This window comes from Haemaphysalis longicornis, unplaced genomic scaffold (genome assembly GCF_048455015.1).
Source record: "Haemaphysalis longicornis isolate Haplotype H1 unplaced genomic scaffold, Haemaphysalis longicornis Haplotype H1 scaffold_10, whole genome shotgun sequence".
Classification (NCBI taxonomy): Eukaryota; Metazoa; Arthropoda; class Arachnida; order Ixodida; family Ixodidae; genus Haemaphysalis; species Haemaphysalis longicornis.
Genome location: NW_027526204.1, coordinates 91,025,362 through 91,047,364, shown reverse-complemented (window position 1 = coordinate 91,047,364; position 22,003 = coordinate 91,025,362).

Sequence of the window (22,003 nt, the reverse complement as noted above, 5' to 3'; positions counted from 1 at the left end):
GGCATTAGCCTTGCAACGCTACAACGTTGTGGTTTCTCACAGGAAGGGATCAAACAACGCGAACGCGGACGCACTGTCGCGCCTTCACAATGTTGCTTGGTGGGGCCACCATTCAATTGCCTCCCAGCCTTAACACCGCCACGACGGACGTTAACGTTCCCGTTCACCCGTCCTTTTTAGTTGGTGGTGTGTGCGTGTGTGTGCCGTGGTTGTGCGCGACGAGATACCTTGAGTGCTCGATGCGTGCACCGAATTGATCGATCCGCCCACCGAACTGAACTTTCTGTGCACCGCAAGTGAGCGAAAGCACAGCCGAACATTCTTGAAGGAACGTTATCAGGCTACGCCATCAAGGAGGACATTTGCGTGCGTGCGCATAGTGGCAATGGAAACTTTCTTAACGTTTTATTTTTGTTGACTGCAAAATTGCCCCTGTTGTTTGCCAGTCCTTATTCCTTTTGTTCTTGTTCACGAGTGCCGGAATGTTTGTGCGTATTTGCTGTTATAGCGCGCATCAGTGTTATAGGTTGAGTTGTCTCGTTGTTCGTGGCATTTACGCACCCCGGAGACACGACCCAATTTCTTTTTACTCGCACTTAGTGTTTTCAGCATTTTTTGTGTTTTCGGTTTGCTACAGTATTCCGTTCCATTTGAACGGCTAGTGAATTGGTTGTGTTTGTAGATTCGGTGAGAGAGAGTTGGGATCAGCTGAACTGCAGAAATGATAGGGGGCTCATCTGTGGTTATACCTAGCTCCTTGCACGTGTTTTTTTTTGTTTGTTTCTTCCGCTGTTATTGCTGGAGGAGAGATGAAATGAGTGGCCCTTTTAAATTCTTTTCGGATTGACTGAACCAAGAGGTCCAGTAACAATCTTAAAGGGGAGAGTTGTAAGGTCAACCTATGAAGTCAGTGGCCAGGCGCGCAGGCTGCGTGTGAGAACCCGCCACTCTGTCTGGTGGCTCAACACTCTGGACTCTACGGGGCAGCCGTCGCCAATTCGTCACGGCACGCATGGGCGCCGGATAGTCCGGCAAACGGAATTCCGCTGGGATGATCCCCATTCAGGACGCAGCCGGTGTCGAAGGAGTTGTAAGACCCACTGATGAGGTCAGCGGCCAAGCGCCTGGGCGGCGCGTGAGAACTCGCCACTCCGTCCGGTGACGTAGCACTGCCAACAGTGCAGAGCAGTCGACGCCACTTTGTCACGGCACGCACGGGAGACGGATTGTTTGGGCGAACACATCCCGCGGGGATAATCCCCCATTGTGGACGGAGACGGTGCTGCAGGGTTCCGAGAACTATCGGCTTGGCGCGCGGGGCAGGTGTGATTACCGACGTCGGAACGAGCGTCGCGCGAGCCATCATTGTTAACGCGCTCCGGTCAGCACGACGCACAGTCGCGCCTTTCGCCCTCAGCCTTCGGGGTGGTAAGCGCTTGCTGGCCCGCGAGCGGGCCGTTGACCCAAAGATGGCGGGGACTAATTAAATATTCCATACCGCGCAGAGTGACAGCTGTCTACGCAAGTTTGGGACCTCCCTTACGCGTGTACGAACGATACAGGGGCGTTCCCGAGAGACCATGAGCTCGAGGTGTTATAAGGCCGAACGTGGCCGTTAGAAATCGTTCTTGTCTGAGCGCTGAGCTGGTTAGTTCCCGGCGGGACAACGAGTCTCGCCCGTTAAAGCTAGGTTGGGATTTGTGAGCCCCCTAGGCTAGAGGTTAGGATCGCGTCGGAAGTTTAGGGTACAGCGCTGTACCGGGCAACTAGACGGATCCTGCGGCGAGACAGGGACTCGGCCGTCGTTTCTCGAGCGGTTTGTGTACGCTCCGAGGTTAGGAGAGTTAGACGAAGTTGGAGAAGCTCGAGTGACTTGTATGCACTTAGAGCTAGCGTCTAGCTGCAGTTCGAAGTTTTTCGTTCTTATTACTAATGTAGCCAGTTATCCTACGGTAAATAGCTGTATATAAACTCTTCGTATCACTTAATCAACCTCAACGCCTCGAGTTTGTCAATGCGACCGCCACCTCCAAGAACATCAATTGATTGATTGATTGATTGTAGGGTTTAACGCGCCGACGCAACGCAGGCGATGAGGCGTGATTTTGACCACCTGGGGATCTTTATCGTGCGCCGAAATCTCGTACACACGGGCGTTTTTGCTTTTCGCCTCCATCAGAAAAGCGGTAGCCGCCGGGGCCGGGAATCGAACCCGCGACCTCGTGCTCAGCTGCGCAACGCCTTAGCCACTGAGCCACCGCGGCGGGTCCCAAGAACATCAACACCATCGCCCTGCCAGCCCCCTGCCAAATCAACCGGAGCCCGAGTGATTGGGTTCCTGATCGACACCGGGCTTCGGGGAAACGAACCACAACAATCTTTACTATAGCATTGTAGCATATCCGGTTACGAATTTGATAAGCCGCCACGATTGCTCAGTGACTATGGCGTAGTGCTCCTGAGCCTGAAGACGGGGGTTCTATTCCCGGTCACGGCGGCCGTTTCTCTGATGAAGGCGAAAAACGAAAACACCGGCGTGTTCTAGAATATGGTGTACATTAGAGATAACCAGTTGGTCAAAAAAATACTCCGCAGGCCTTTATAATGGCGCGCCTAATCGCCTGTGGTGCGTCGGCGCATTCAACCCCCCAATCAATCAATCAATCAATCAATCAATCACGAATTTGATCAGATTTCATACTACGATATCAATTCATTGACTATTGTGACGTGCTTGTGGTCGAGCTGCAAAACTAGTGTCCCTTTTTATGTTACCAATTTTATTCCCTTCAAAGTTAATAGGCACCACAAACATGGTCCTTGGGTAACACGCAAAATATTGCACACCAAGCACAAAGTGAAAAGGCTACGTCATGAATTCAAACTGTAAGGCGAGAATTTCGTAGCGTGTCTAACCTTGCTCGTGCTATTGCCGACGACAAGCAGATGGAAAAGCTTGGTACAGAAGAATATTTAAAGGTAGTGGTTCTCCGCTACACAAGAAGCAACCGCCACAGATTCTAGAAGGACTTTCGGCCCGGCACTGAAACAAAGTCCCCTCTAACCGACAGAGAGTACACGAGTCATTCAACAGTCATTTTCATTCCCTTTTCACTGAAGACCACGGTCCTACTGCCACAGGCCCTACGGTCGCAGCAGGGCTCATTGAACCATTAGGTACAAGTGGAAAAGAGATTCTTTACCCTTCGCCTGAACTGAAACCCCAACAAAGCATGCGGTCCAGACTAAATGGGCACCAATTTTCTGTTTCAATACGCAAAGTGGTGGCGCCATACCGTAAATCTGCTCAAACTGATAAACTGCCATCAGAATGAGAACAACCCAAGTTAATTCTAATCGAGATAAACGGCTATACAGCAGTTCCTTCCATTTTCAGACCTACTTTACTCACTATTACGTCATAAAAGATACTCAAGCCTATAATCATAAAGAACATGGCTATTGTTCTATAAAATAACAACCTTCTGTCTCCCCACCCACACGGCTTCCGGGAAAGACTCAGCATAACAATGTTGTAGTTGTACACGATCTTGGGCTTTGAGTAAATAACTGCTCCCAAACTGATATGATGCTGGCTTATTATGGCAAGCATTCGATCGAGTCTGAAATGTATTAATTTCAAAATCGGTTAACATGATTGGCTGCGGTGAATAGGTGAAGGAATTTGTCAGCAACCGCCAAAGGTTTGTGGTTGAAGAACGTGCGTCACCAGAAATACCTTTTGTTAAGTCAGGTGTGCCCCAAGGCTCCTTCTTTCTGTCATTAATATTTCTTATCTACATGAATAACATTACGGCAAACATATACTGAAAAAATTGATGTTTCGCGACGACGGCATCATTTACCGTCAAATCGACAACCTCCATGACGATACGGCACTACATTTTCATTTTAGAAGGTAGCCTATTGGTGTACGAAATTTCCAATGTGGGTGAATCTAACAAAAACAGTCTTCATAAGTCGGACAAGAAAAAAAGAGCCATGACATTCTACCTGCGCTATAAACGCACGTCTACAGAGTTATACAGCAGATATTACTCGATTTCACCTCAACTTTTGAACGGAGGTGTGATATGCACATAATCAACGTCGCAGCAGCGGCTTTGCGCAAACTATGGTTTATACGTAGGCGTCTACCATTCCCATCAACACAGTCTAGGCATTTAGACTACATACAATTCGTCCAATAAATTTTAGAGTTGCCAGCACTGTATGGTTGCAAAAATGCTCTAATAACATCGCAAGAGTAGAACCGTCAACTAAAAATGCACGGACTCGGCCGCGAAACTTTCAGATTTCAGTTGTCAACCCTTAATAACGTTGAGAGCAGAAGTGTCACCTTTAAAATTTATACACAACCTGTTTTACAACCGCAGCGGAATAGATGCATCGAGTTACATCTCCCTAACAGTATCCTGACCACTAAGTACTAATTATGCCTGCACTATCAGCGAATACGCTTTAACAACGACTGCTTCAAGCATTCTTTTACCCCACCGTCAATTAGAGAACAGAATACATTAAGCCACTCACTTAGCGGTATTCAATCATTGGCACAATTCAGATAAAAAATCAAGCAAAGGTAAGTAATTATATTTCAGTGTTTTTTTCTCTTTTGATGAGCCGTATTACTGTTTTCGAAGAGTTTCTTTGGGATGCACACATGTACACGTGGACGTGTGCGTACGTAAGCGCACAGCTTTGTTCCTGTAGCAACAATCGAGTTCACCTTAGCCTATGTGTGTTTATTTTGGGTGAATTATTGCCGGTGCTCTCGTCTGTGTGTATGTACAAGTAGCGGTCTTATTTTCTGTTTTATAAGGAGTACTGACTTATATGCCGTTCACAAGAATGTAACAACAGTTCACTGTTTCCGTGTAATTTGCGATATTTTCTTTTTTACAATATTAGCAATATCTGGACTTTGCGATATTTGACAATTTGAATGAATTTCTTGGTGATATTAGCAATAGTTTCTCTTTTACAAGATGTGTCGTTTATAGGCGGCTTATTGGGACGCAAATATTGTTCTCTATACTCACGAAGTGATGCCTTCCTGCTTTGGTCCCGTAAGAGACTTGCAGTTTCGAAAATAAAAAACATAATTGTGCGCGAACAAGCAACGGTCAAGGTTACTAAAGTTGGGGGAGTGTGCTGTGCTTCGGGGCGCGTCATGAGCTCATTCAACCTTGAATATAAATGTTTGCTGCTGAGAACGTTCGGAAGCCGTTTTTAGCACAGTGGATCTAGGAATGTTGTGTCACACCTTATTTATAATGCCATGCAGGAACGGCTCTATTACCAACCGGTTCTTCGAGGATGACAGATCGGTCCTGGACCATCGAAATGGGTTCACCATTCTTAGTCAGAGTAACGTTCCACCTCTCCGCTGCGGAAATGTATTCGGCTAGAGTGTGAAATAAGCCCACGAATGTGCAAGTTAGCTATAAGTGTATCTTCATGTAAATAATTCGGCTACGACGCCTTTCTCCACTGCAAACCTGCTAATACTACCGGCTAATGTTTTTGCAGCTGTTTGCCGGCCTTACGCGTGTTTTGTTAGTGGGAAAGCCTTGCACGTGGGGAAGAGGCATATTCTGTAAAAGGTGCTTGACAGCGCAGCTGTCCCTCGAAGAAAGATCTTAACTGCAGGTATTTGTTCGTTCATAGAGCAGAGCAACCTCCCCAACTCTTCAAAACACCCTTGAATCTCATGGGTATAGTACAGCAAAGTGCAGCAAATAACTCAGCCATTCTTCTTTGTAGACGCAGATGACCAGCGAAGCTGAGTGAATGACACCATTTAGTAATTATATATTCACTATATATCAAATACCAAAGTCACACAGCACGAACACCCTTTGCAAATAATTTTCTTATTGCTAGGTTTTTAATGCCCCTGAAGGTTGCCACGAGTGCAAATCACGGCTATCACGACCAGGCTTTTTTTCATAGGTTTCCAAATGTCGTTGAATTTAATCCGGCGCAGCAAATAACGGCTGTCACGACCAGAGTACTCACAAAGGGCCGACATGATCATTCCAACAACCTTGGTGTCTCCTTCATTCTTCGTCCTACACGCGCTGCATCTTGCGAGCCAGTGGCATACCCGCGATCGGCGGATAACCACGCACGTGTTCGTGGCGTCACCTCAAAACTATGATGCATTAGATTGAACGTGGTTTTCCCCTAGGACGCCTCTTGATGTTGAGTGGCATGAGCGCACCTGTGTCGCAGTAATTTCCTTTTGTTCGGTTTTGTTTCGTTAGCAGTTAGCAATAGTAACGTCACTTCGTCAACAGTTTTTGCTGTTGATCTGCTGAAACAGCGTGTAAGACGGACTTAGAACAAAGCGGCTTTTGTGGACGGGAGTGACGTAGCTGAGGTTGGCCGAGGTGTTGCTGCGTAGGGGCCTGGCGGCTCGGCCGATCTAGCGAGATTGAGGTTGCGGCGGATCGAGCACGATTTCCGTTTCTCGGCTTGTTTAGTAGGGCTCACGGATATCTATCGCAAAAGGCATGCTACAAACCAAAGGTCCCAGGATTCTGAAGCGAAAACAGTCCTTGCCGAACATCGACACGAAAAACCAAGAAGGCATATATAACACAAAAAGGCGTTTTTTGGCGTCAAGAGCCAATGTAGACCAATATATTAAAAATACGCGCTAAATGCCTTGTAGTTCATGAAGGCACTTATACCCATAATAATTCCTTAATATTCTCCCCGTCCCTGAGATCTTGCATATATTTTAAATAGTCTCAATGCAAACTCATGGAAAAAGTGGCTATTTTGCCTAAAGTTACGGTCTCTACTCACCCCACTCCTAGGAAAGTTTATAAAGACGCCACGAGGAGGCGCTAATAGGGTTACATTGTGCATCCAACCACGAAGGGTTTTCTGGTATCCACCTAGCGACATTTTCATCGTATACATTATGCACCAAGCAGCTGGGCTGACCTCCAGCAGGAGACACTAGTGTCCCGCTTGCCATGACTGCCCTTTGGCACGGGCGGTTTCGGTTTATGCCAAAGTGTGTCGCGGTACTGTGTAATGTGAGCAGTTAAAAAGGGTGGAAGACACGGGGGATATCCTAAAAATACGCAATATCGGACATACCAACTGCGACTGGGACCTCGGGGTGTGGCACGAATTGCCATGGAAGTCTCACTGGCCGCTACTTCATTGAGACTGTCCCTGTTGTGCGGACTTCCGCAATGCACCGCTTTCCGCACGCTGAGCTTCTTTCTTTATACGGTGAGCGCGTTGCGAAATTACGGCTGCACTGGATGGCTCTAGCAGTGGAATTTAGCTCCAGGATCATCGACAAGGTTACCATTTTCTGAGAGTAACGGAAGGCTGTCGGCAAGAGTAGTGTGGTGCACGCCAGTCTACCTCCACAGGGTTGCTTTAGAGCTACTGTTTTGTTTACGCGTTGTGTACTTGTCATCACGACGAAATGAGTAAGTCTGGTTGTTCAAGGAGCCATGAAGAGAAAATGCAAGTTTCTTTTATTCAAAGATTTCGTGTTTTATACTGCTCAAAGCGCTTGTCCGGATACAAACGATGTTTTATTCACTGAGAAATTAATCAAGTTATTTTAAAATTTAAATTTCCCGCTAAATCGTTTGTTTTCGGGGTCTGCAATGACATCACAGTAACCGACCGCTCTGCAGCCTAGAATTCCTTGATTCACGCGTCCGCCGTACAGGGTAGAGACACGTATACGCTGGCGCCGCCATTTTGGGTCGCTCGCTCGCCGCCGAAGCAAGTCATTGTGTCAAAACCGCGCTAAAATTATCGCCGCAACGCGCTTTACTGCGAGGTTTGCATCATCTTATTTGTTTTGCGTTGCTAGGTCTCGTGGGAAACGAAAAGAACAACGCGTTGAGCCCGTTGGAAAGTTTCTGCAGTTTCTGGAAAGGTCTATTAGACCTTTCCAGAAACTGCAGCGCCGCTCCTTCCCCTGGCGGGCCCGCGCAAGGCGTCATGGGAACTGGAACTGCGTGCGCGGGCGGAGCCAGCGGCGACGGGGTGGTCGTGCCGCGCGCCGCATGCGGGGAGCGAGCCCGTCAAAGGAAAAAGTTATGCAGAATGAAATGCAGTGCTTGCGAAGTTATGTTGCGCATGAATTAAAGAATATTTAAACCATAGAACCCAAAATAAGAAATAAACTCCGCATCCTTCTGAAACTTCCTGCACCGTATGAGAACCTTTTGTCGTCTGTTTGCAACGTCGTCTGATATCGTGTGGAGTAGAACCAGCTGCTGCCAGTTGAAAAGCGTCTTCACGCTTCTGGCTGCACCCGCAGGAAAAGAGGAATCCCTCAACACGAGGAAATAGAAAACAAGAAATAACACCTGGGCTCCCCGAGAAAAATACAAATAACCAGCTCTTGCTTCCGGCAGCCCGCGGGGAGCTGAGTGGGAAAACGAAGCCTATATCTTGTGCACACGCTATTCGTGATGCATTTCCGCGTGTGTAAAGCTACACTCATTTACGACCGGCCTTAACGTTTGTAGTTTACGCGATACTGGCGATATGGCGCCAAGGAAGCTGCAGGAGGCGGACAAACGGGCTGGGTGCTCGGTTGGGACAACAATACGCTACGAGACCGGCATGTTTCATTGCACAAGTTTCCGAAGGAGAAGAAACTTAAAAAGGAATGGGTTCGCCGGGTAAATTGCCAGGGTCGTGTAGGCCGATTCGCTTTGTGGGAGCCGTCCGAGCATTACAGGATATGTGGAGCCCATTTCAACGCGAGCAGACGCAAATGTTACATGGACCGTATGCGACCATTTTTCCACACCGGGTCTTTTCCGAGAGGGGTCCTCCGGTAAAGACAGGTAAGCCCAGCATTATTACGTAAATTATGCTTTTTATATGTTTTGTTTCCTAGCTGCCGCGAAGTGAACGAAACGCTGCCCTCCTCGCGCCCGTCCCGCTGCAGGCATCCAAGACGAACTAGTGATATGCAGCACCGTCGAGATACTCCTGTCTCCTCAGAATAATCAACGCCCGTTTTGTAATGAATTTTAGCACAAAGGGCGTAACAGGGCGATAAAACAATACTTTCGCTCCAGCCGGCAACGACGCGGTTTCTCCAATGACAGCGACTGCCTGCAGCCCGATTCCTGCGGCATTGGAGGGACGGGGTTTCTGCTGTTGTGAGTTCAGCATTTCGACTTTCTTTTCGGTCGCTCATCGTGGAATTATTATTACCAACTTTTAAGGTGTGGTGTACTTCCTGTGTGAAAACAAAGGAGACAACTCGTCAAGGCTGATGCAGGATTCTTGATCGAAGATGAGCTCCGTAAACTTGGCGGTTAATTGAACAGACCCGCCATGTTAAATGGTCGGCGTCAACTTATTGTAGCAAAGGGAACACGCACACGGCAGATCGCCAACCTGAGGAGACACGTTGAGCGAGTTATTCGAGAAGTGAAGAACTTGAGAATACTGTGGTATGTTTTCCCAAATGCGATGGCTTACAAGCCAAACCAGATATGGAAAATTTGTTGCTACCTGGACTTCACACATGAACCACTTCTCAGGCGATAAGTATAAGCAAAATGTTACCTATGCGAGTTTTGTATTAGCGCCCTCTGAACAGTTTTAACTTTCAGTCGGTATTGATTAGTATTGCTAACGGAATAAAAATGTACGTGTATTTTATTGTAATGATACCATACCAGCTGCCTCGTCTTTTTTCGGCTGAAATAAACAATTCAATTTTCATATTTACACAGCCGGAAACAGCAAAAGAGGTCAGGATTGCACAGTTTGACTTGCCAGCTCCTAGGCAACAGTACTTGAAACAAATACAGACATAGTGTAGCATGAACCGATGGGATACACACTTAACTCCCCAAAATGCAGCAGTTTGTTGAAGAAATGCGGGCTGTGGTAAGAATGCTGAAGTTGGAAAAACAAGCCAGTCATCAAAACAGCTGTCCAGGATAGCAGGTCTTCTGCATGCATCACACAATGTTAAACGCCGAATCTGCACAGTCAACAAATACCGCCTCCAGAGGCGCTATTGCGCACGGCACGGCCTGGCATGGTAGGGCTACATGAAGAGTGGCCCCGGCGGCAGCGGCGGCGGCTGCTCCGACGCTCACAGCTCCCAGGCTGCTTTGCCGCCGCCGTTTGGGGGCGCGCTCAACTTTCCGGAAATAGGGTGCCTCGATGCGCGCCCGCTCCGCGGAGGGTGGCGCCACTCTTAGAAGGGGTCGCCGCCGCCAAGACGGGTGAGCCTCATTTCACAGACGATCGCCCCTACACCCCCTCTTGCTCCTGTCACGTGATCGCGGAGGTCGTGACGTCGACAAAAAGTCACGTGACAGTTTGTCAGATGACTAACCGTCCAGAGCGAGCGAGCGAGTGAGAAAAAGAGAGAAAGTTTTTTTTTCTGTTTTTCTTTTTTTCTGTCACGTGATCGCAGAGGTCGTGACGTCAAGACCAAAAGTCACGTGACCAAAATTGTTTCGCCATTTTTTTTGTTTTCGTTTTTTTTTGTTTATGCGTGTTTTCTCTACGTGGGCGTCGGCGGGTCATAGGTCGGCGTACTCACTCGTGAGTACACTCATTTGTACTCATTTGTACTCAAACTCACGAGTGAGTACGATGATGAGTGATCACACACCCAGAAAAAAACAGTGAGTACGATGACGAGTGAGTACAGGGGTAAGTCCACTACTCGTGAGTACAGTACTCATGAGTACACTACTCATGAGTATGAGTACTCATGAGTACAGTATTCATGAGTATTAGTACTCATGAGTTTGAGTACTAATGAGTATGAGTACTCATCAGTACACAGTACTCATGAGTACACAGTACTGATGAGTATACAGTACTCATGAGTAAACAGCACTCATGAGTACAATACTCATGAATACTGTGTACTCATGAGTACTGTGTATTCATGAGTATATGCACTCCTGGGTACAGAAGTGCAAACAAGTTTTCTCACGGGCGCGAGTCCGGACGCGCGTGTACGAGTCGCAAACATTTAGCGGTGCCGCTGTGCAGCTTAACTGTCAAGGATGGTAAAATTAGACAACGAAAACTGCACCTCCCTCCTTTCCCGGTCCCTGTTTGGCGCTGTAAGCGTTTTTCGGCGGTCGCTCGGAAAGGGGTCACGGTGAAGAGGGAAACAGGAGGGGGTGAGGGCCCGGTGGGAAACGCGGCCGCAGTTGCTCTTCTCTGATGGGACTGGTTGACTGCTGCAGTTATTTTTGTTGACGCGGCCTGTGAACGCGTGGCGGCTTCATTGCGCTTGCTCCCTTCCAATTGTTTTAGGGAAGAGGCGGTGGAGGCTGCTAACAACGCACGAACTAGGCGTACTGAAGTCCCTCTTTTTCGGTCTTTAGAAGTTTCCGTAGACGCATGTCACGCTCTGTAATCGTTTCGTGAGCCTAACAGCTCATTTCAACAGTCGCAGTTAATTTACGTAACTCGCGTCAAACCGACTGCGTGGTTTGTAATGTTCGCTGTGCGTATTAAAGCGACAGTTTGGCTGATGTACGTGCGCCCATATGGTTTTATTAGGTTCCCGTTTTGAAACACTTTGCTCAGGTTCGCTAATAATATGGTCTCGTGTAGTGCCATTTACAAGTGAGCATATAGCCCCACCGTGCACTGCGGCGTGCAGGCGCGGCGGTGGAATGTGCCCCAGCAATGGAAATAAAATATCCGAGTACACCTAAGCACGTTTGTGAGTTGTGAATCGGTCATCATAATATCCAGTTCAACGCGTGCGGCGCCTTGTTTAGCCTCGCATATTTTGTCGAAGAGCTCTGTCATCTTGCCGCTGGAGGAGCGTTTTGCTTTCGAATGGCTTTACTTTCGAGTGGCAACCCGATTCCCTGCTTCTCGTTTATGCTACCGTGTAATGAGGGCGCTGACGATGATGGTGAATTTCGGTGGTTGTTATTCCTCTACCTTCTCTACTGTTTACAGGCGGGGCGACCACCCCTCGCTAGCAACTATACCGCCGAGTTTAAGCTCGCACTGTGAGTGGCCTCGTGAAGGAATTGTTTTGAATTGATGAACGCCAACGCCAGACGCCGGCATTGTCGCTTAAGCTTGCATCTTGGAAAATCTCGTAAAACATGTGGATTGCACATAGGCCTCCTGCGCTAGAGTTTTGGCGACATGCAGCGCCCCTAGCGGCCGACGCCTCTGGGTAGTACAAAAGCAGACGACCCTCGCCGCCCTCCATGCGTTTTCAGTTACAAGCCAGAATGAAAGTTGGTTGTGGTGCTTTGTGGCGTGTTTAAATGACTGAATACTGTATGAAATAGCCCTTAAAGTAGTTGCAGAGGCTAAACAAAATAATATTTGGTAAAAGAAGCCGATTTGTCGGCTTTCTTTTCAGCGAGCTGTCGCGGTGGTCGCGGCGTGGGACAGTATCGCCAGGTCGAGTGGTTTAACTGTTTGACGACAGCTACAGTTTTTTCTTCTTGCGTGCGGTCGACAAAGGGAAAGTTCACGAGTAGCATAAACACAGAGCGCTGCTCATCCTATATCCTGAGGTAACTGCAAAAGGTTGCTTCAGCGGGAGCATGCAAGCGAACGCAAGAATTGCGCAGCGGACTCAGCTGACGCTGCTGGCCTGGCCCCGCCTTTGAAACGAGGGGAAATTTTGTTTCGTATTTTCGCAAACTAGATGATTCTTGCGTAACGTTTTACACCGCACGATTTACGAACGGCAGAGTACATGTATACTAGCGAGTAGGTGGGGCAATAGCGCCAAATAAACAAATTAAGAGCTATTAAAGGACACAACACATGCACCAAATCACACGCCCGCTGCCTGCAGAGATGTGTACTTCTATAACACGGCGCGGGGCCCCGAATATTTACGTACGATCATCACTGACTGTGTTGGTTTTCTAGTGCAGCGGTCTCTAAGTCTGAACGCCGACACGCCCGTTTTGACTTCAAATGGAGTTAGACAGCGAGACAAAAACAGAGAATTGGCGTCCTTTAGTTGATTGCCCCCCCCCCCCCCCCCATCTTCACACTTCGCCAGGTTATTGTCAAATATTATTAGAAATTCGCTGAATTTTTTCTCTTTGCATTCAAAGCATTCCTCCTCCTCCCTTACAATATGCCGTCCAGCCCTCCGCCGTGTCGTCTGCATTGAACTCGGCCGTTGCTGACCCTCATTCTAGGCTATTAAGTGCGAACTGGGAATGTATGCTGCAAGAGCGTAATGAAGTAAAGTGAGAGCAAACAGGGAAAGCGAGCGGCCTCTTAGTTCGCCCGAACCTATTTGTTTTACGGCCACTCATTTCGGAATCGCTAAACAGATTTCACGCTTCTGACGGTCGCAGCATTTTGCCACTGAGACACGCAACAAAACGGCAAGCTAACGCTGTACCATGTATTCGTAACGGCGACACAAACGAGCACTGTTTAAGGAATGTGCACGCATAGTGTGCAGGTACGCAAAAGAGCGGCGCACCGCAGCAGGCGAGCCTGCGGTCCGCCGGACTCGCTGGCTTTTTAAAGCGCGATCATTGCCGATTGCGTCACTCTTGTTTTTTGATCGGCTGTTTTTGAGAAGTCTTTGTCACCTGGAGTATTAGTTTAAACTATAAATTTCACTTAAAATTTCACTTCGTACGACCATCGATCGGTGAACCTGCGAGTAGCAGACGCCGTCACGGTCCCGGCACTTTCGTCGGCGTTGTAAACGTGTTTAGCGCTGCAACCTTTTTCCCCTAATGCCAAGTTGATCGCTGAAATAGATCGGACGCGTCGCGGATGAGCTGGTGACCACGTCGCAAAATAATCGGGAGCGTCGAGCTCATTTTGCTTCTGTCAACACGGGATCCTATGGGACCCGCGCCGCTTTGTACTACCCGGAAGTACTGCCGGAAGCCGCTTGCGCAGCGCCCCCTGGGCAGCGCAGGAGGCCTATAACGATGTCACCGCACTTTTTGATCGATCGCTGTCAGCTTCATCCGCGTTGCTCGAAATAAGAGCTGCAGATTTCCACTGTGTAAGCAACCCACCAACACGACAATACAGTGACGTCAGGGCAAGCTATCACGCCTCCGAAAAACGCGTCTACAAACTTTGTTCTCGAGTACACAAGCACGGCAGAGCAGTTCTACGCTGCTGTAACGGCTGCCAAGTACCGGCGGCCGCAACTGGGTGCCCTGCGGCCCTCGACTGCGACCGATACCCTCTCCACCCCCCCCCCCCGAACACACACACACACCACACTGTTGGGACTGGGCCATTCTAGCTCAGTCACCACTGTTCGATTCACTTCATTTGATTTCCTTAAAGACCCCACATGGGGGTGTTACATAAGGGGCGCGTTGTACAACATAGATACAAAAGTCACGCGTTAACAATACAGATGCATAGATGTTGCGACGTTGCGATGCTCGGTCCGCCATCGACGCGGCGCAGAGGAGAGCGATGAAGTTGTCGAGCCGACGGTGATTTGAAGCTGCATTCATATACAATATATACAAAGGTAGCAAGAGCGTTACATGGCTCGCACAAAGGCACTTCTCAACAGTCTCAGTGCCTCCAATGAAATGCCGCCGCACAGACGCTGCTTCAGGGCTGGTTTTATACCCCCGGGGTTCCGCCGCAGCCGCGTTCAGTTCAAATCTTTCCAATCAGGACTATCGCTGGCCGCAGTTTCAATCCGGCGAATGCAGGCGAAGTGATTGGGTCAGCCGAGCCACGAATGGGAAAGGGGTGGCGACTCAGCGGCGCCGTCTCCAGAGTCTACTCGTCGCTGCGTGTCTCTTGCGGGCCGGTCGTCCCAAGCATGTTTGGTGCGGCCGTCTCGATGGGAAAAGGAGAGTAGACTCGGCGGCGCCGCGTGCCGCCAGTTGCGGCACGTCTGCCGCGGGCTGGCTGACCGAGACGCGAATCGGGCCCACCGTCGGCGCGTCGCCAAGTCAGCAAATTTGTGTCGGGCGCTCTGGTTAACCGCACACACACGCATAGAAAAAAGACATCCCCCTCGCGAAGGGCACGATCAAATGCACAGCTTTTCCGAGGGGGTGCGCCGGCAAGTCGTATCTCTTGATCGCGGGACCCGTGTCGCCATCTTTTGGATGCGCGGGACAACTTGTGGCGCTTTCGAAACAAACGAGAAATGAGTGAAGGATATAAGGCGCGTTCGGTGCATCGAAATCTGTGTCGGTTTCGTGGCTCGGTCGGTAGTGCGCCGGGCACCTTGCATTCCGCCCGTGGCGTCATGGGTTCGAAACCGGGCGCCGGAATCTGTTATTTCTTCATGGCTGCGGACTTCGACAAGGCGCGCCTGCGGACTACGACAAGGCACGCCAACGCCGCGTGACATTGGGAGTTACTAAAATGCTATGCATTTAAAATCAGTGAGTCAGATCAGACCCGTGTGGGTTTTGGCATAGCTGTTAACGGAAATAGACACAACGACGCGTAGCGCCCGTCCTGTCCCTTTTTCGCGGCGGGACCTCCCTCTGGGTCTTCGCGCGCTAGCCGGTTTTCGTCTTTCTGTTTATCTATTACTTTGCGGGCTGGCGGTGGTTGCGAGGGGTACGGTTGCGCAATGTTCGCAGAATTCAGAACAGCGGCGGCAGCGTCTCTTTCCAGACGATTTTAAAGACGATAGTCTTTCTTTGGACACTTGAGCGCGACAATGTTGGCCTGTCAGTCTGTCTGTCTGTGTCCGTCATAAAGATAATTCATTATTGCAACTTAATATCACGCCCCGCTGTACACATGGGAGCTACTGGGGTCACCGTTAAGTAGCTTCTTTACATAATGCGCCCTCTCTACAACTGGCCAACTGCCACGCGATTCAGCCGCGATTCAGCCCGCGATTCAAAACGCGAGTGCGTACGTCCCGTTTCGCTCTCTCCCGGGTACGTGCCTTCGCGCAGTGGGAAGCCCTACGACAATGCACCGTGTAAGACGTTTTCTTCTCGGGCTCCTCTGTCCTGATGTATATGTAATCTCAGTGTTTCTAATTAGTTCAACATTTTTTTTCTTTTTAGCGTTTCATTCGAGCCACGACCTAGCTAAGATGTTTCAGTCGACAGGATCATGATTTAAGGCCACGGGAGGACGAACGGACGAACAACCTGGACGGACCGCACCACGACTACGAGAGTGCAACACGCAGACATGGGGCACCGACGCACTCCACGCCGGCGGTGGTCGACACAGCGCTGACTTCAACGGAACGCTACGTCCTATGCTCTACGAAGAAACAGCAGTTCGTGAGCGCACTACGATTACGAGGGCTACCCTGCTCTGGCCTTAAGGACATCATCTTGCGTCTTCTAGAGGACAACGAAGAACGTCGCCATCTCTCCAAACGAATGAATGTGCCAAAGCTACTTCAGGATGCCTCCGACAACAAACGGCAGAGGACCCTGCAAGCGGCGCTGTTTGAGAGCAGAAGGCTGCGTGATGAACGAGAAAGTTTTCTGAGACAACTGGCGAGAGTCGACCGCACGTTTTCCACGGTGCCTGGACTGCACGAGATCCGGGCACAGGCAGAATGCACGACGGCATGCACATGAACGAGACGACGCATGCAAAATTGTGATTGCGTGCTCACCGGACCTTTCCCAGGTAATCGCCACCATTACGGAGACGCATCGAAGGTCAGTGCATTTCTGGCGAGATCACGAACACACGTTGCTCTGCTACATCGCCCATGAGCTACATCGCCCACGCGCCGGTCATTCCAGCAACGAGCAACGAGACGCGCAACGTACGCAGCGCACACGAGTCAGAACGCACCACGTTCCTGGCACCCGCTCTTCCGGTACAGACGTACACGAACGGAACGCTGAGAGCACGGAACGCAACGGAGCCGGTACGTACATTTTTTGCACGTGCTGTCCGGGCGCGGGTCCACGCAACCAACGACATCGCATCCAGATTGGTGGATATGGCCACGACAAGCGAGCAAGACGCACGGCGCCCGAAATGCACCATACGTGGCGAACGACCGCACCCCAATTATAGGGGAGTTTCCTAGATAAAACGAGACGCACAGCGCACGAAACGCACCAGAAGTGACGAACCACATCCAACTTGAACCAGTGGAGCTGACCGCGGAAAACGAAATGCACAACGCACGGAACGCCACCAAGCCAGCACACACGGAGGAAACTGCTGTTCGCGACAGCCTCCGCTCCCACTGCAGGTGCTATCCGGACTTGGCCAGCGAATGTTACAACCGCAGAAATCACCTGGCCACAAGCAACAAAAAACCCCGCGCCCACGGTTCAACCCTACCGGAAAGTACGAGCTCTCCAACACCCGCTGACCCCGCCCGAGTCCAGCGGACGAACGACGTGACACTCGTGCAAGTAGGTCCGTCAACCAGCAACGACACGGCCAGCGCATGCGGCATATCCGAGCCAGAATTAACAAGATCACCGGCACCCGCGCTCCGATCGAGACTCACACGACAAACACCATTTCGTACAAGAGGACGCAACCGCGAGCAAGCGGACTCGCGATAAACGGAGCCTGCTTGTATGGGACAGATAGCGATTATAGCATTCTCGAAACAACGGGCAAAAGACGAGGTCTTGAGCGACGACACGGACACGGCAAGAACGGCAACGAATGAATCCGATCCAGACGAAGCATTAAATGCCCTGACGATGAAGTCACGCGTGCGACGCCGAGGAATGTGGGACCGAACGGACGGCACGAACTACATCCGCTTCCCCACCACAACGGTTTCACTTCCGAAACAACCACGGCGACTGCGAGCACGGAGCTGCAACGACTTTGAGCGATCAGCCAGGCCACCCTACGAAAACGCCCCGCTACCGCAGACTAAACGAAAAGCCAAACGGCTCCCGAACCATACGCAACGCACGCGTCAATTCAAGCAACGTCCTCAACGCGCCGAACTATGCCATCCCTACACAGCGCAGCTCACCACTGGACAAACCAGACGTCTACGCCCCCACATGCATCAAGCACGCGACGAGCTACACGAACACAATCGCTGACGGAAGCGGCGCAACCAACGCAATGCCGTAAACACTGTCAAGTTCAGGTCTGACGAAGTGAATCCCACGGCACACACACAATAAAATCAAGCAGATTTGAAATTCACCGAAACTCAACGAGACGAACACCCTCTTAACGAAGTTTCTAGTATCTGGAACAACAAAAAACAAACGCCAGCATCGAGCATCTGTGAACTCATAGGTCGGCGTACTCACTCGTGAGTACACTCATTTGTACTCATTTGTACTCAAACTCACGAGTGAGTACGATGATGAGTGAGTACACACCCAGAAAAAAAAGTGAGTATGATGACGAGTGAGTACAGGTGTAAGTCCACTACTCGTGAGTACAGTACTCATGAGTACACTACTCATGAGTATGAGTACTCATGAGTACAGCATTCATGAGTATGAGTACTCATGAGTTTGAGTACTAATGAGTATGAGTACTCATGAGTACACAGTACTCATGAGTACAATACTCATGAATACTGGTTTTGCGAGCGCTTGCACTCTTGAGTATGTGCACTCGTGAGTACAGTACTGCAAACAAGTTTTATCACGAGCTCGAGTTAGGACGCGCGTGTACGAGTCGCAAACATTAGCAGTGCTGCTGTGCAGCTTAACTGTCAAGGATGGCAAAATTAGACAACGAAAACTGCACCTCCCCCCTTTCCCGGTCCCTGTTTGGCGCTGTAAGCGTTTCGCGGCGGTCGCTTGCAAAGGGGTCACGGTGAAGAGTGAAAAACGAGGGGGTGAGGGCCCGGCGGGAAACGCGGACGCAGTTGCTCTTCTCCTACGGCACTTGTTGACTGCCGCAGTTATTTTTGTTGACGCGGCCTGTGAACGCGTGGCGGCTTCATTGCGCGTGCTCCCTTCCAGTTGTTTTAGGGGAGAGGCGGTGGAGGCTGCTAACAATGGACGCACTAGGCGTACTGAAATCCCTCTTTTTCGGTTTTCAGAAGTTTCCGCAGACGCATGTCGCACTGTGTAGTAGTTTTGTGAGCCGAACCGCTCATTTCAACAGTCGCAGTTAATTTACTCAACTCGCGTCAAACCGACTACGTGGTTTGTAACGTTTGTCTCACCGAAATTGTACGCACCATTTCGCTGTGAGTATTCAAGCGAAAATTTGGCTGATGTACGTGCGCCCATATGGTTTTATTAGGTTCCCGTTTTGAAACATTTTGCTCAGGTTCTCTAGTAATATGGTCTCGTGTAGTGCCATTTACAAGTGAGCATATAGCCCCACCGTACAAGTGCGGCGGTGGAATTTGTCCCAGCAATGCAAATAAAATATCCGAGTACACCTAAGCACGTTTGTGAGTTGGGAATCGGACATCATAATATCCAATTTGAACACGTGTGACGCCCTGTTTAGCCTCACATATCTTGTCGAAGAGCTCTGGCATCTTGCCACTGGAGGAGCGTTTTCCTTTCGAATGGCTTTACTTTCGAGCGGCAACCCCATTCGCCGCTTCTCATTTATGCCACCCTGTAATGACGACGCTGACGATGATGGTGAATTTCGGTGGTTGTTATTCCCCTACCTTCACTACTGTTTACAGGCGGGCGCCCACCCCTCGCAAGCAGCTACTGTCGAGTTTAAGCCCGCACTGTGGGAGGCCTCGTGAAGGAATCGTTTTGAAGTGATGAATGCCAACGCCAGACGCCGGGATTGTCGCTTAAGCTCACGTCTTGGAACATCTCGTAAAACATGTGGATTGCACATAACGACGCCACCGCTCTTTTAAATGCGGAGCATTTCTTAGGCTTGCGATGTCGCTTGTCGATGTTGTCGGCGCCGTCCACTCGCTCACTGCGCATGCGCGTCGCGTCGAGGCGCAGGTGCGCGTCTCTCCCCCGTACCCTCCTCGCTCTCAACAACAGGTGCGGCGGTGCGGGAGGAGCGCTTGTACCCTGTGCGCTCCGTCGCTCTCAACAACAGCTGCGGCGGTGCGGGGGGAGCGCGTCTGTGCGCGCATGCGTCGTATCTACCCGTGCGCTGCTTCGCGCTCAACAGTGACAGCGGCAGGGCGTGTACACGTGATAACGGCGTGGTGGGTGCGTGGAAAGTTCGCGCGCTTGTGTACGGAAGTGTGCGCATGCGCGTCTCTCCCCCGTACTCCTCTCCCTCAAACGCGGGCGGTGTGTATATAAGCGGCGGAGCGCGCGTTCGGAATTCAGTCAAGGGTGTCTTTGCTTAGCTTTAGCTTGACTTGACGCTTTGCTTGACGGTACCAAGCAATAAAGACAGACTTTAACTTTACACTCCTTGCCTTCGCTTCTCGTTCATTCAATAAATAAGAATAATAAAGACAAAATAACAATTAAGCATTCCCAAACGATACCCAATTACGCAACATTCACGCGATACCCCCACCACTCTGCGACGCATTTACTCCAGTTCCCCCCGTGGGAAGATGCGGGCGGGTTTTTTTTTTGATCGATCGCTGTCAGCTTCAACCGCACTGCTCGAGATAAGAGCTGCAGATTTCCACGGTGCAACCAACCAACCAACACGGCAATACAGTGACGTCAGTGCAAGCTATCACGCCTCCGAAAAACGCGTCTGCAAACTTTGTTTTCGAGTGCACGAAGCACGGCAGCGCAGTTCGACACTGCTGGAACGGCTGCCAAGCACCGGCAGCAACTGTGTGCCCTACGGCCCTCGACTGCGAGCGATACCCTCTCCACGCCCCCTCCCCCGCATCCCCCCCCCCGAACACACACACGCACACTGTTGGAACTGGGCCATTCCTGCTCAGTCACCACTGTTGCGACGTTGCCCTGCTCAGTCCGCCACCGACGCGGCGCAGAGCAGAGCGATGGAGTTGTCGAGCCGACGGTGATTTTAAGCTGCATTTATATACAAAGGTAGCAAGAGTGTTACATGCCTCGCACAAAGGCGATAGAACTTCTCAACTCAGTGCCTCCAATGAAATGCCGCTGCACAGCCGCTGCTTCAGGGCTGGTTTTATACCCCCGGGGTTACGCCGCAGCCGCGTGCAAATCGAATCTTTTCAATCAGGACTATCACTGGCCGCTGTTTGAAAGCGAAGTGATTGCGTCAGCCGAGCCACGACAAGAAAGGGAAGGCGACTCAGCGGCGCCGTCTCCAGGGTCTACTCGCTGCATGTCTTTTTCGGGCCGGTCGTCCAAGGCATGATTTGGTGCGGCCGTCTCGATGGGAAAAGGAGAGTAGACTCGGCGGCGCTGTGTGCCGCCAAGTCGCGGGACGTCTGCGACGAGCTGTTTGACTGAGGCGCGAATCGGGCCCACCGCCGGCGCGTCGCCAGGTGCAGCAAATTTGTGTCGGGCGCTCTGGTTAACTGCACACACACGCACACAAAAATTAGTGATTAAGGTCAGACCCGCGGGGGTTTTGACCGTGCTGTTAACGGAAATAGACACAACGACGCGTAGCGCGCCTGTCCTGTCCCTTTCTCGCCGCGGGACCTCCCTCTTTCGCTTTTCGCGCGGTAGCCGGTTTTCGTCTTTCTGTTTCTCTGTTACTTTGCGGGCTGGCGGCGCTTGGGAGGGGTACGGTTGCGCAAGGTTCACAGAATGCGGAACAGTGGCGGCAGCGTCTCTTTTCAGCTGGTTTTAAAGACGATAGCCTTTCTTTGGCCACTTGAGCGCGACAATGTTGGCCTGTCAGTCTGTCTGTCTGTGTCTCTCATAAAGATAATTTATTATTGCAACTTAATATCACGCCCTGCTGTATACATGGCAGCTACTGGGGTCTCCGTTAAGTAGCTTTATGTACATAATGTGCCCTCTCTACAACTGGCCAACTGCCCCGCGATTCAGCCGCTCGGCCAAAAGTTAAAAGAATCCTTAATCGAGGGCTTCATATTGGCAAAATATTCACTAGCTACTAAAGTTGGTACCATGCTTCCTATTTATCAGCTTTTTTCAACAAAAATAAAACATTAGGGATATTTGAACCCAGACTTAAATACGAAAGTGATATGAAA